Source organism: Protopterus annectens, chromosome 1.part1 (assembly GCF_019279795.1).
Source record: "Protopterus annectens isolate FY-2018-M chromosome 1.part1, PAN1.0, whole genome shotgun sequence".
Classification (NCBI taxonomy): domain Eukaryota; kingdom Metazoa; phylum Chordata; order Ceratodontiformes; family Protopteridae; genus Protopterus; species Protopterus annectens.
Window position 1 is genome coordinate 1,441,959,678 of NC_056726.1, and position 15,891 is coordinate 1,441,975,568.

The following is a 15,891-nucleotide window of genomic DNA, read 5'->3' on the forward strand; positions in this document are numbered from 1 at the left end:
AAAAGGAGAATGAATTAGTCAGAAGCTATACAGTTGCAAACCCAGTGACTATTGAGATGATCTTTTAAGGCTTTTTTAAATGAGGACAAGTTTGGGTTAGTTTGGACGTATCAAGGAAGAGAGTTCCAGCTTTAGCTATTTTGTAGGAGTACAGGGAGTCACTGTAGTAGTTGTGAGACTGGGTAACTTTTAGCATAAGTGTATCAGATGATCTAAGGGTTCTGCAGGTAAAGTGGGGTGTATCAGGTTTGAGTGAGCAGGGCAGTTGCTGGGGTTATGAATGACGTTGTGAGCAAAGATAAGATTGTGTTGTGATCAGAGATTGGGCAGTTCTAGCCATGTGAGCTGTTGGAGAATGGAGCAGTGATATGTTTTATGTGGCTGATTGGCTACAAACTTAGCTATCTTGTTAGAGCATGAATCTAAGTTATTAAGATCAGTCTTACGAAGGTTGGTGAAGATAGTAGAGCAGTAAAGGGGGAAGATAGCAAGAGCAATCTAGCTGTGGCTAGCCTGGCATGGTGTGCAAGGTAAGGTTTGGCTCTATAGAGATTACCAAGTTTGGAGTGGACTTTTTTGATTGTTAGGGAGATGTGTTTATTGAACTTTAGTCTGTCATCTATTGTGACAACTAGGAGTTTGGTTTGGTCAGTATGTTTGATTTTAGTAGCATTAGAGGAGTGAATAGTGATGCGTGGTAAGATTTGCATGGTTGATTTGCTTGTAAAGATCATTAACTTGGTCTTATTTGGGTTAAGGATGAGTCGATGGCTGGAGAGATAATTCTCAATGTTTTGGAAAGCTGATTGTGTTTTATGCTGAAGTTGTTGTGGAGAGGGGGCTGAGCAGATAAGAGAGGAATCATCGGCATATTGGATGATCGTTGCAAGTTAGGTGGCTGAATGCAGGTTGTTGGTAAATATGAAAAAGAGGAGGGGACCAAGTATTGAGTCTTGAGGTACACCAGTGGTGATAGGTAGGAGTAGTGAAAGAATGTTGCTCCATTTTGTAGCTTGTTGTCGGTTAGTCAGATAGCTGTGGAACCATGTGTGAGAAAATGGTTTGAGATTATAACTTGCGAGTTTATTGAGTAGCAGTTGAGGGAATACAGTGTCAAAAGCTTTTGACATGTCCAGGAAGATTGCTGAGACTAGCTGTCCTGCATTTTAAAGTCAGCAGATATAAGTGGATATAAGTGTTGTGTTAGTACTATGTTTAAGTTTAAAGCCATGCTGAGTGACAGAAAGTAGGTTATTAGTGGTGAGGTGATTCATGAGTTGTTGGTGTATGCATTTTTCTAGGATTTTGGCTATGGGTGAGAGGATAGCTATGGGTCGATAGAAATATCTCTAGATGGGCTGCCCTTGTGGAGGGGTATGATGTGGGAGGTTTTCCAGAGGATAGGTACATAGTGTTCAGAGATAGATCGATTGATTAGGATTGAAATGGGATAATGGGATAAGAGATGGATGGAGCAGATTATTTTAGAAATTCATTGGGCAGATTTTCAGCAGCAAGACTACAGGGTTTAAGTTTGCTTAGGAGTTTTTTATGTATGCTGTTTGGATGGGACGAAAGGAGAAATAGTAAGTGCAGTTGTAGGTGGGGTTACTATACTTGGCAGGTTATCTTTGTTATCTAGGTGGGTGGTTATAGATGTGATGAAGTGAGAATTGAATTGTGAGGCTACAGGTTCAGAGGTATTAGATGAGGATAGAGCAGGGGTGGGGATTTTGCCAGGTAGTTAATGTTTTGCCAGAATGTTTGGGGGTTATGCTGACACTTTTGTTGACAGGTTAGAAAGTATTTTTTGTTGAGGATCACTTTTTTCTTAGCTTGGTTTCTTAATTGCTGCTATTGGGTTAGATGGCCTTAGTCCTTGGTCATGTGATAAGAGTGACCAAGCTCTGTGTCTTTGTTTAATTAGAAGTTTGGTTTCATTAAATAGCCATGGCAATTGTTTGGATTTGTGGCATATTTTCCTGATGGGGCGAAGTTATTTAAGATGTCAAGAAATATGGTGTTAAAGTATTCCACTGCAAGGTCTAGTTGTAGGTTATTTACAGGAGACCAATCACAATGCTGAAGTAGTAAATTAATGTGTCAGAAGAAAAAATCTTTTTGTTACTGGTGTATGTAAATGGGATACTGGTTTGCGATTTTATTTTTTTCTGACTAGAAATGTAGGGGAATGGTTACTTAGTGTGACAGGTAAACAGCCAGCTTGGTACCCCAAGTTAGGCTTGTTGGTAAGTATCCAGTCAAGTAATGACTGTTTTTGAGCATTTGTCAGTGCAGATAAGACAGCTTATGGTTTGGGTGAAATTATAAAGATTAATAAAGTTGGTGGGGCAGTTGGAGTTACAGGAGAGACAGTCAAGGTTGACGTCACCTAGCATGATAGTTTCCTGGTTAAAAGAAAATGTGGACTAAGAGAGAAGGGATTCCATACTATGCTGGGTATTACCTGGAGCCAGGTAAGTGGCTATGATAATGATATTGTTTTCAGAGTTAATATGTAGGCATGTAATTAGGATTTCAGCCGTATGGATATCAAGGGGAGTACAATTTATTTTTTCTATACTGAGTGAGCCTTTGTACATAATGTTCACACCCCACCACGCTTGTTTAGCTTGTCTTGTCTTATAATATTATATCCATTTGTTGCAATTTCAGAATATTTGATATGGGACTTTTACCAGGTTTTAGTTATAACACCTATGTAGGGAGAGTACATAGCCAGGGTGGCATGGAGTACAGTGATTTTATTTAGACAGCTTCTAAGACTGAAATTGGTTAATAGAAGATCCGAGTTAGAGGCTGTTGATAGTGAGGTATGTAGGGTGGTATCAAAGCAATTTTGGACTGTTGTAGTAGAAGGGGACATTGGGGCAAGCTGTTAATTAAGATGACATTTAGGATCTGGGTTAGGATGTATATCTGCCTGGAGTTTTATATATTTTAGGGAGTACAATACTCAGTTTTTCAGTTTAATTATTATGCAGTTATATTTGTAGGTGGACAACTGAGGGTTATAAGAACACATTTGTTTAAATGGGAAGAGCATAGTTTTGTAGCTGTGCCAAAAATATGATATGGTTTAGATATGTGTTGAGGAAATGTATGTGGGTGTGTTGGGGAATGGTAGTGTAAACTTTTACAGTTATAGAAATCTGTGGCATTGTAAGCTAGGTAGAGACACAATAAAGAGTTATGTAGAAGTGTAGGGAGTAGTAGGGCCCCATATTGAGAGGAGGTTAATGTCATGAAATGAGGAAGAGGAATAAGGTAGGAAAGGTGAGGTGAATTGAGCTTTATCAATGGGTAAAGGGTGGCGAGAGCAATATAATTGAGTGGGAAGAGGGTTTCCTAAGAGTAATGTGGTGGGAGGGTAGTAGAGAGGTTAGGGGTTGGACGATTGATGGAAGTGGAATGGGGTGTAGTTTCCTTAGGTATAAAAGAAATGAAAGATGGGGTAGGTGGGAATGGGGGTAGGGTAGGGGAGCGGAGTGAGCCCAAGCATAGCGAGAGTGAATGGATCGGGTTGGACCAGGAGCTAGCATAAGCACTCCTCCAAAAACAATCAGAGAGCTAAGATGGGACTTGTATTTTTTTACTGAATGGTTTAAGCTGTGATTATTGACCAGAAATATATTGCAGTATTAGATCTTTATTATGAATGGTAAGGAAATAAGGAGATATGAACGTTTCTTGCACTGCCCACAAATGAAAGCAGCAGTGCTGAGGGGGAAAAAGTGGAAATGAGAAATATAAAAAAATCAGGCCGATAGGGATATTAGCTGTTGGAGGGGGTGGGGGCTAGTGTCCTCGCTGACAGGAAATTACATACACAATGCTACTGTAGATCTAGGTACATGCTGTAGAATTTTAATTCAAGAAAATTAACATAATACCTACAAATTGCTGAACTATTTGTCCAGTTAGCAGACTTGATGCAGTAGATAGCAGTTGCTGATAATTTTGGATAGAAAAACACTGTAGGGAGATGTTTGCTGGGTAGATAAGGTTTCTGCAAAGGGCTGAGTTTACTCAAAGGAAAGGAGAGAAGAGTACAACATTAGGAAGTGAAACATCTGTGAAGGGGAGTTGGGAGAATGTACAGAAAACTTAAAAACAGAAACAGTTTCTTAAAACAGGCAAATAGTCTATATACAAATGACTATGTACTATGCATAACAGACTTTTTCTTTCGGAACAAAATAATTTAGAAACCATCTACTGCTAAGTACAGTTCATTATGACACCATGTGGATATGATTCAGGCTGTGCTATATTGGCTAATATAATGATAGTGACCACAGAATATAATAGGTTGGCTTTAAACTGAGCAGATTAAACTGAAACTAACACCCGTATACAGTATATTAGTAGTCAGTGAAGGGGTAGTGTAGATATTTACAGAACAATACACAAGACTAACCAGTACGGGTAGTGTAGATATTTACAGAACAATAAAAGACAAACCCAAAGCTGAAGGTAGCTGGAATAAATGCTGCCAATCCAGGTAAATAAAATCCAAAGCTTTTATAATAGATAAGTAAGCGCTTTCGCAATGATCAACATTGCTTTATCAGACAACATAACCTCAAAAAGCTGCCCTATATAAACAAGACAAATTTTAAAACAACTAATCTGGTCTTAAACTAATTAAGCATCAGTCATCCCACCTTAAAGATACAAATACATGAATAATGTAGTGTCACTGAAAATAATTATATGTTCAATCAACAATGTACTAAATATAATACCTAATGGTTCATATAGTAGCCATACATAAACATTGCATAATATATTTGTTTCAACTCTCTAATTTTTAGTGATAGCATAGGGGAGAGGAAGGGAAGGGGGGCAAGAATGTTCAAGCCTAAATTATGAACCAATTACACAAAGTCAGTAGTTCGACTATTCATTTCAATTTTCTAGATTTCAAAGCTTGTTTTAGGGGGACAAAGTCAAGCATAGCCCCCTATGTGCACCTAACCTCAGGATCCATTGAACCTCCACAGATTCTGTCTGATTTATAAGATCACCCATCCTACTATTTACTTCCTGAACATGCATTACCAGAAACAAAAAGGTATGTTCTCATTTGTGGATAAAGTGTGTTTTGCTAAATCTAAACTTCTCCTAGTGCAATATATGTAATCCCTAATCCTCTCCCTGAGATGATGGTTAGTCTTTCCAGCATAGAATCAGAAACATACTTTACAGTGTGCAACATATATCACATTAATGGTCTCACAATCTGCCTTAACCTTGAGTTCCCACAATCGTACTGTGACAGGGTGTATTAAAAAATCTAGATTCATCTACATAGGCACAGTATGCACACTTGCCACACGTATATGCCCCATTCATAACACTGACTTCATGTTTCTTGTTTCTAGTGTAACACAATTGTTGCTTAAAGTTTTGCTTGTTGCTATATATAAACCATGGTCTGTCCCTCACCACATTAATAGTTTCTTCATCTACTAAAAAAATGTGCCAATAATCCTGTATAATCCTGGTGAACTTAGTCACATCTTTAGTGTACGGTAAGATTAAAAGAGTCTGAGAGAAAACTTTTTGTCCTTCCTCCTGCTGTTTTACTAACCTTCCTTCTGAATAATAAAGTTTAGCTTTAACTCTTCTCTCCTTCTGCACTTGTTTATAAGCCTTATCAATTTCTTGAGCTGGATACCCTCTAGTCAAAAGACCTTCTTTTAGATTTCTCAATTCCATTTGATACATCTCATCCTGACAACAAAGGCGGGCAAGCCTCATTGCCTGTCCTTTCACAATGTTGGGAAAAATGTGTTCCTTGTGCATACTATCATAATGTAGGAATGCTGAACAATAACACTTCTTCCTATGTAACTTGGTGCACCACCCCTTCTCAAGTTTAAATACTATGACATCTAGAAAATCTATACTAGTGTTAGATTGATTCATAGTGAATTTCAAAAAAATCAAATGTATTGTCCATACTGTGGTGGAATAGGTTAAAACTAGTCTCATCCCCCTTCTGACCTAAAAAACGTCATTCACAAATCATGTATAGAAAACGATATGAGGATCTATCAACAGATGTGACTGCTCCCAGTCCACCATCACCAAGTTTGCATATGCATTGGTACAACTTGTGCACATGGCAACACCTGTTATTTGCCAATAGCATACATCATTAAACATAAAGACATTGTATTCCAAAACTATTTCCAATAACATACATAGAAAATTTATTTGTTGTACTATTAGCTTCCCATGTCTCAGAAGTACTGACCTCACCATGTTAATACATTGTTCATTGGGTATACTTGTGAATAATGATACCACATCTAAAGTGACTATCAGGTCCATCCCTATGAATCCGGCCATCTCCACGTCACTATATAAATCACTTAAATAGTGATCTGTGTCTCCAAGGACATGACGGAAAACTTCGAGTACTTCTCTCAGTTCACCATCCAGGTAAATAGAAATGGGCTTTGTTAGCCAACCTGCCCCTGCTGCAATGGGTCTAAACTTAGGGCATTTGGGGTCCTTGTGTATTTTAGGGAGGCCATGCACTCGTGGGATCAATGTTTTTTCTACTATCAAATATTGGAATAGTTCCCTGTCCAGCATCCCTATGCACACACATTTTTGCAGGGTGTTAACAATGTGTCAACTAATATCATTCACTATATCCGTTGACACAATCTTATATACTTTTATGTCTGCTAACATTTCTGTCATTCTCTCAAAATAAAATGCTGAATTCAGCACTACAACAGGTCCCCCTTTATCAGAGGGACGTATAACTATACCATCATTATTTTATAACTTATGCAGTACCTGCCTTTCTGTAGTTGACAGATTATCACCCTTTCTACCTTTAACATTGCTATCGGCATTATCATAAATGGCATTCTCACATGCTTTTAGAAATGTTTCCACACTGGGTGGTAAACAAGGTACAAAAGTACTATTCCTTTTATATTTCAAACGGTTTACATTTTCAGCATTTTTAAATTGTAATTTCAATGTTATTTCCTGTAAATAAACGCAGACATAGTAACAAGTCACTAATATCCATATTGCTGGTAGGTATAAAACTCAAACCTTTGCTTAGTAAAGGAGTCTCTGCTGGTGTCAGTTCATAATCTGATAGGTTCCACACTAGGTTTCCTGCCCATAGCCCCACATCTTCTTGAGCATATGTGTTTGTAGCTGCCCTGGTGCCTCTTTCCGCTTCTGCCCTCCTCTTTGTGCATCCTGCTTCAATGATCCCCTTCTCCCTGTACGAAAGGGCAACGGAAACATTGGAAAAACCTGTTGCTTTAAGTCCATGTTAGTTTTGCATCTCACTACTATTGCCGACATCATCGCTGGCTGTATCACCTCCATTTCTAACAAATTAGGTGGAGTATCCATCAGTGTCGAGGAGACAGAAGCAACAGCTTCTGGTGAGAGGGCACTCCCTCTTAGTTGTCGATTGGTCGTCATCTCGCCATCATGCTGCTCACTGGTCACTCACTCAGACTGTTGCTGACCCTCCTTCCTCTGCCCATCTCACTGCTCAGCTAGGGCAACATGCCCCTTCTCTTGTTGATTGATTCCTCCCACTTCCTCACCCATTTGATTGTGACTACGACTGATGATTGATGGAGTGATGCTCTCCCTGTGTTGTAGCCCTCGGCCAAGTAAAGATGTGCTAATTCAAAAAATCATTCACAGCTCTGTACAACTTCTTCTTTTGTTGTTCTAATAACCTTGCCTCATAATGAAGCCCTTTGTCTATCAATTCATTTAAAAACAGTTCTGTAGCTTCTTCACTGTATAACAGATGCAACTCCTGTTGCTGTTGGCAAATTGTAGCATTCAAATCATGCTCTAATGGTTGAAAAAAATCTATCAGCAGCTTAATGTAGGCTTTACTTGTATCTAAATTAATCTTTTGTCACTGTATTAACATATCAGGGTATGTATTGCCATACGTTGGCATATTCAGTACAAGAAGGCCCCTAGGTACCACCTGCATCTCCAAACAAACTTCAGAGTGGTACCATTGGCACTGGAGCCTTTTCAATCTATACAGATCATTCTCCAAGCTCCTTTTTAACATTCACACATCGTTATTATTCTCAATAGAAGGTACAGTACCTGGTTCAAGTTCAAGAGCACTAAGTGTTAAAAGTGGATTATGTTCAACAGTTAAAAAGTCCACAAGTTGATTATCTTTAACCATACTGCTCCCTTCTTTTGAAAGAGAACTCACAATGCCTTCAGCCATCCTCGCAAAATGCACAACTTAAGGTTCTTGCCCAAATACACCCAAAGCGAGGTAGAATAAAGTAAAGTCAAAATAAAAAACACACCCAAAGCTGAAGGTAGCTGGAATAAATGCTGCCAATCTAGATAAATAAAATCCAAAACATTTATTATAGATAAGTGAGCGCTTTCGCAATGATCAACATTAAGCATCTGTCCCCCTAAAACCAGCTTTGAAATCTAGAAAATTTAAATGAATAGTCACTTCTGACTTCGTGTAATTAGTACATAATTTAGGATTGAAAATTCTTGCTCCCCTTCCTTTCATCTCCCCTACGTTATCATTAAAAATTAGAGAGTTAAAACAAATATATTATGCAATGTTTTTGTATGGCTACTATATGAACCATTAGGTATTATATTTAGTACTTTGTTGATTGAACGTATAATTATTTTCAGTGACACTACATTTTTCATATATTTGTATCTTTAGGGTGGGATGACTGATGCTTAATTAGTTCTAAGACCAGATTAGTTTTTTTAAATTTTGTCATGTGTATATCTAGGGCAGCTGTTTGTGGTTATGGTGTCTGATGAAGCAATGTTGATCATTGCGAAAGTGCTCATTTATCTATAATAAAAGCTTTGGATTTTATTTACCTGGATTGGCATCATTTATTCCAGCTACCTTCAGCTTTGGGTGTGTTTTTTATTTTTTACTTTACTTGTGTCTACCTCGCTTTGGGTGTATTTGAACATTTACAGAACAATGCACAGACCTAACCAGTATGCCTCTATAATTGTCCAGAACTCAACATAACATAATGTAGTCACGTTAAGCACAATACTTACCTCAAACTGAGAAAAACATAAAAGTAACAACACGGTGTCAAGAGATAACTATAAACTAAAACTACTACAATGTATATATAATGTATATGCTACTTTTTTGTATTAACAAAGCTATTCAAAATATCCAAAGTGTGCAAAGTGTTTGGAAATGTGTGTGTAGCATTACAGTGCAGTCATTTCAAGGAATATTCCACAAAGTACAGTTGCTTCAAACCATATTTCACAGACTACAGTCTTTCAAAGAATTTATTTTACATTTGAATGTTATTACAAGTACCTGGTGTCTGTGAATGTTTGTACATAATTGCAAGGGCCATTTTCCATTGTGTTTTTCCATAATCTGTGGGCATGGCAGAAGGATTTTGCAGACCTGCACCACTTGTGTTTGATAACAATACTGCGAAAAATTGGAGAGTGTTTGAGCAGGAATACAATATTTTCATACAGGCTGATTTTTCTGACAAAGATGCATGTACAAATGCATTATTCTGCTTAATTTAGCTGGTTCAGAAACCATTGAAAGAGGATGTTCATAGGTAGGTACTAGGCTATCTGCCTGAGGGCATTTATAAGCCTAGCCAGAGTGTGTCTACTTACGCCACCCCATTGATTAATTAAGTGAGCCTCTGTCAAGAAGAGCCAATGAAGTGATCCCAGGGGTGTATTTTCTGTTACCCATCCACTCATCAAAGTTTCTCTTGAAGAGTGTTAGTGAGGGGCTCTGCCTAATGTAGTTAGGAATTTTGCTCCAAAGCATGGGGAGTCTCTGTGACAGGAATCTATCCCTTCAGCATGTTCTATTTATTGCTGTGGCGAGGTTTAGCTCACTAGAGTGAGTGGCTCGCAGTGACTTGGATTTCTTTAGGTAGAGCATGTCCATCAATTCTGAGTTGGACATGGCTTTGTAAGTTAGGCAGAGGTCACCTCTGAGTAAGCAATATGCGACTGAGTACAGCTGAAGATTTTCCAGTCGGGCTGCATAGGACATATGTTTGAGGCCAGTAATCCTCTTGGTGAGGTACTTTTGTGGTCTTTCCAGCTGTTGGAAGTGTCTTGTGAGGTACATCCCAAATGGGCATTGTACTTTATGATGGGTCTGATGAGTCATGAGTAGAGGGGCACTATAACCTCTATTTCTAGATGCAAACCCTTTAGTAATTAGATGGGCTACATAGAAGGATTTCCTAACTACTTTGGCAATATGATTGTCAAAGGAGAAATTACTATCTACCTGGGTCCCCAAATCTCTTATTACCTCTTCTGTATTAAAGGAGCTGCCACCTATGTAGTAATTCATGGGTGTTTTGTTTTTCCCAAACAGGATGACTATGCATTTTTGGCATTTAGATTGAGACCATGACTTTGACACCAAGTGTCTGTCTCAGTAAGGCCCTTTTGAAGAATGTCCCTGTCAGTCGGAGAGTCAATTATGGCTCCCAGTTTGCAGTCATCAGCGAACTTGGTTAGCCATAGTCCTCCTGTATTTGCCTGTACATCTGAGGAGTATATGCCGTACATTTGTGTATATACCTGCTGTGTTTGCAGGGGAAGGGAAGACCGCCATATAGTGGTACTGGCTGAAACAAGGGAAGACCCTGAATGCTTAAAACATAAATTTAGAGAAATGTATAGCCCACAAATGAATATTACAATGGAAAGGCACTTATTTTATACAAGAGATAAAAAGCCTGGTGAAACTTTTGCAGCATATATAACTGACTTGAGAAACAAGGCTTAAATGTGCAGATATGGTGATTTGAGAGATGAGTTGATAAAGGACAGACATGTGTGGTATTAATAATGATACAGTGAGAAAGATTTTGCTTCGTGACAGTGATTTAATGTTAAATAATGCCACTGAGATTTGTCAGCTATACGAGCTTACAGAAAAGCACACAAGTGTACTTACAAATGAGAATAGCAGTGGAAGGCAGAGTAACAAAGCTTATGTTCATAGTATGCAGCATGTGGTTAAAAGAAACAGGTCCAAGCACATGGCAGCTACTGCATGATCTGTAGCAGTCCTTGGGAAAGCCCAAGTCTTTCCAGCAAATTCTAGATCATGCTCAGTGAAGCTTCAGGGTGAGACAGCAAAGTCAAAACAAGTGTCCCACCCAGCTTCATAGTCAACTTTCGTAATTGTGAACCCAAAAGAGAAATGTGCTTAGCTTTTGGTCAGCAGTGTCATTCTTGCAATAAGTAGAATCATTTCAAAAGATTTTGTAAATCAAATATAGCACAGTCTATTATTAACTCATTCACTCCAATGGAGCTCAGGAAGTTTACATTGTAACTTCCAATGGGCGGAGCCTAAGCCTTTTGACAGAATCAAATTTATGTCCTCACATTTCAAACAAATGTTCATAACTCTGGAGCCATAGGGGTTATGAGAGAACTATAAATGGCAAACCCTTCAGCAAAAACTATTTGTATAGTGGTAATATTCTTCAGATTCTAGGTCTTAAACCAAATTTTATAAGTCACAGTAAACATAGTAACTATTACATTTGTAATATTTTATAAACAACTTACAATATCTCAGCAATCACTCAAGTTACACACACGATGTTAGCATAATTTTATTCATCTAGCTGAGAACTTTCTTATGAGGCTAAGGAGTTCTGCCTGTGTTACTTGGTTGCTGAGATATTTAGAAAATGTGAAAATTATGTCTATATAAATTAATATCATAAAAATAACAATTAATATCTATTTACCTGCACTAGACAGAAGTCACTTAATAATGCGGTTGAGTTTGCCATTGTGTAAACTTTGAGATGAAGTCTTTTAAAACCTTGTACATATCATCACTTTGGAATTATTGATCCAGATATGAACAAGCAATATTTGATGCCTAGAGACATCAGTAGGCATTAACTGCAGATGCACCTGGAGGTGTCACTTGGATGTAATGAGTTAAAAGAGGGCATTCCAAGAAGCAAGCTGATCAATTAGAAAGCCGCAGCCCTACTTTTTATGTTGATGGTGTGTCTGTGCTTGGTGAAACAGTCAATGCAGTAGATTTGTGGGCAAAGAACAAAATCTTTTGTATTGTTTGCATTAATGGGAGTCTCATAGAGCTCAAAGTAGATATTGGCTCAATGTGAAGTTTTATGTCAGCAGAAACATTTGCTAGAATAAAAGCTGCAGAACAACTTGATTTGAAAAAGTGTGCAAAGCTTGTTGCTTATGGTGGGAAGAGATTCAAACTGAAGGCTCAGTAGTGCTTTCATGTTATTCTGCTGGGAGCAGCTATGACTTGCAATTTTTTGTAGTCAAGAGACACTTGCAGTCATTATTAGGCCTCAGAGACAGTTTGAAAACAAGACTGCTTTCACTTAAAAAAGAGATTCACCATGTAAGTCTGAATGATAACAGCCCACATTTTGCCCAAACTATTTTTTTCTCATTATGCTGATATTTTTGCAGACAAACTAGGCAAACCAGCAGTTGTGTACTCCATGAAGTTAGACCCAGAGGTTAGCCCAGTTATCAGACCAGCACAGAAAGTTCCAGTAGCTATGCAGAGCAGAGTCAAAGCCGATCTAGACAAAATGGTGCAGGTAGGAGTACTTTGTCCAGTAGAAGAACCAACTAAATGGGTATCCCCATGTTGGTGGCTCATAAGAAAAGCTCAGATGATATCAGAATATGTATTAATCCAAAATATCTGAACAATGCATTAAAAAGACCTCATCATCCACTGTGCACAGTTCATAGGTTCATAGGTTCGTACTAGGCTATCTGCCCTAGGGCATTTATAAGCCTAGCCAGAGTGTGTGTGGCTTTCACCACCCCTTAGGATGAGAATACTACACCTTTTTAGGGTTTAGTTTACTGTGCCTCTTTCTAGTAGTGACACAGAGATGACCCCCGGGGTAAACCTACGATCTCCCATCCACTCGTCAAGATTTCTCTTGAATAGAGTGAGGGGCTCTGCCTAACATGGATTGGGATTCTGTTCCAGAGTGTAGGGAGCCTCTGGGTTATGAATCTGTCCCTCCAGCACGTCCTATTTATTTCTGTGTTGAGGTTTAAGTCTCTTGCTCTCATGGCTCTGATGGATTTGGATTTTCTGAGGTGCAGCATGTCCATTAATTGGACATGGCCTTGTACGTCAGGCACAGATCACCTCTGAGAAGGTGGTATGCGACTGAATAGAGCTGGAGTTTTTTCAGTCGGGCAGCATATGACATATGTTTAAGACCCTTTATCCTCTTGGTGAGAAACTTTTGGGGTCTTTCCAACTGCTGCAGGTGTCGGGTAAGATACATCCCAAATGGGGCATTGTACTCAATCATTGGCCTGATAAGAGATGAGTACAGGGGCACAATGACCTCTCTTGATCTAGATGTGAAACCCTTCATGATAAGGTGGGCAATATAGAAGGTCTTCCTAACCACTTTGGCAATGTGAGTGTCAAATGAAAGGTTACTGTCAACCTGGGTCCCTAGGTCCCTGATTACCTCTTCCAGATTTAATGGATTACCACCTATGTGGTAATTTGTGGGTACCTTGTTTTTCCCAAAGGGTATGACTATACATTTTTTGGCGTTCAGCTTAAGGCCATGGCTCTGGCACCAATTATCTGTTTCTATGAGGCCTCTCTGAAGGATGTTTGTGTCCGCTGGAGTATCAATTATGGCCCAGTTTGCAGTCATCTGCGAACTTTGTCAGCCACAATCCTCCTATGTTTGCCTGTACCTCGGAAAAATAAATGCTGAACAAGAGGGGTCCCAGGACTGAGCCCTGTGGGACACCGCTTGTGACTGGCTTAGAGTCTGACATAGCTCCAGCAACTCTGACCCTGTGGGTTCTGTCCTTGAGCCAGTTTGCAATCCATCTTGTGACATATGGGTTTACATTTAAGCTGGTGAGTTTGTCTATGATGCCCGAGTGGGGTATTGTGTCAAAGGCTTTTGCAAGGTCAAGGTAGGCTGTGTGAACTGCCTTACCCTCATCAATGGCCTTAGTGACTGTTTCATAAAAGTCGAGCAAGTTCAAAAGGCAGGATCTGCCCTTGACAAAGCCAAATTGGGTAGGATCCAATGACTGTACGTCCCCAATGTCTTTGTTTATGAGTTCCATAATGATCCTCTCCATAGCTTTGCAGACCAGGCTCGTCAAGCTTATGGGGCGGTAATTTCCAGGGTCCATAGAAGCACCGCCTTTGTGAAGTGGGACCACTGTTTCCGTACGCCATTCTTTGGGTATGTATCCTGTAGTAAGGCTAAGATTAAACAGCAGCCTTATGTGTGGGTTTAGTTCCTCTTGGAGTTCATGTAGCACACAGCCCGGGACATGGTGGCTGCCCTCATTCCAAATGCCACTGCTTTTTCCGTCTTAGATGCAAAGAGTTCATTTTGGCAGATTTTGCTTGACCAAAAATCTTCATTGTTAACCCCATTCAGTACACCATTTGGAAGATACAGATTTCTGAGAATGCTATTTGGAATAAATTCTGCCAGTGAAATCAGCATGGGATGGAGCAAATTTTTTCAGGCTATCCCTGTTCTATTATAGTAGATAATATTCTAGTAAAAAACAATGGTGAAACATGACAAAAACCTCAAGAAAGTTCAGGAAAGAGCATGTGAAGTGAATGTTAAGCTGAATCCTCAGAAGTGCAAGTTCAGGCTACGAGATGTTACTTATGCTTGTCACTTGCTCACCAGTTCAGGCATATGACCAGATGCTTCCAAGCAAAGAGCAATTCTCGAGATGCCACCTCCAGACAATGTTCAAGCACTACAAATTTTTTTTTGTCATGGTCAACTATCTAGGCAAGTTCATTCCAGATTTAAGCCAACTTTCAACACCACTAAGAAAGCTGACATGCAAATATGTAATTAGGTCATGATCAGAACAGCACCATAGAGTATTTGATGCCCTGAAGCAGAAAATTGCTAACCCACCTACTCTCAGCTACTATGATGTTCACAAACCAGTTAATCTTTTCTGTTGATGTTTCTAAGTTTGGTCTAAGTGCTGTCATTCTTTAAGAGAGTAGACTCTTATCCAAACTGAGATGCAGTATGCCCAAATTGAGAAAGATCTTTTGGCAATTGTGTTTGCATGTTTGAAGGTGTCATGATTATATTTATGGTTGACTTATCCATATCGAAACTGACCACCAACCTTTAGTTACTATTTTGAGAAAGCTTATGCATACAGCTCCAGCTGGACTGCAATGCATGATGCTTGAATTGCGAAAGTATAATTTCTATCTTGTTTACACAACACAGCCTATCTGTACCTCGCCAAGGCCTTTGACACCATCCATCTGGAATCATAGATAAACTTACTAAGCTGGGCATTAATCCCTATGTCACTCTATGGGTTGCCAACTGGCTTACTGACAGAACCAACACCGTAAAAGTAGCTGACTCCAAATCCAGCGCCAGACAAGTGACAAGTGGAGTACTTCAGGGTTCGGTCCTGGGATCTCTCTTGTTTGGCATCTACTTCTCTGAAGTACAGGTCAACGCTAAGGGACTCTAGCTAACAAAGTTCGCAGATGACTGCAAACTGGGAGCCATTACTGAATCCCCAAATGAAGTCGATACTCTACAAAAGGCCCTTACAGAAACAGATGCTTGGTGCCAGAGCCATGGGCTCAAGCTAACCTGCCTAGAGACTTAACTTGAGACAAACCAGAACCGTACAACCAATCAGCAGAAATTTATTGGTTTAATGTGCTAAAAACAGCAAAGCAGGAAAAGTCCAGCAGTTGAAAAGGCACTTGTCCCAGAAGTCTTACTATGGTAAAACCGGCAAACCGCT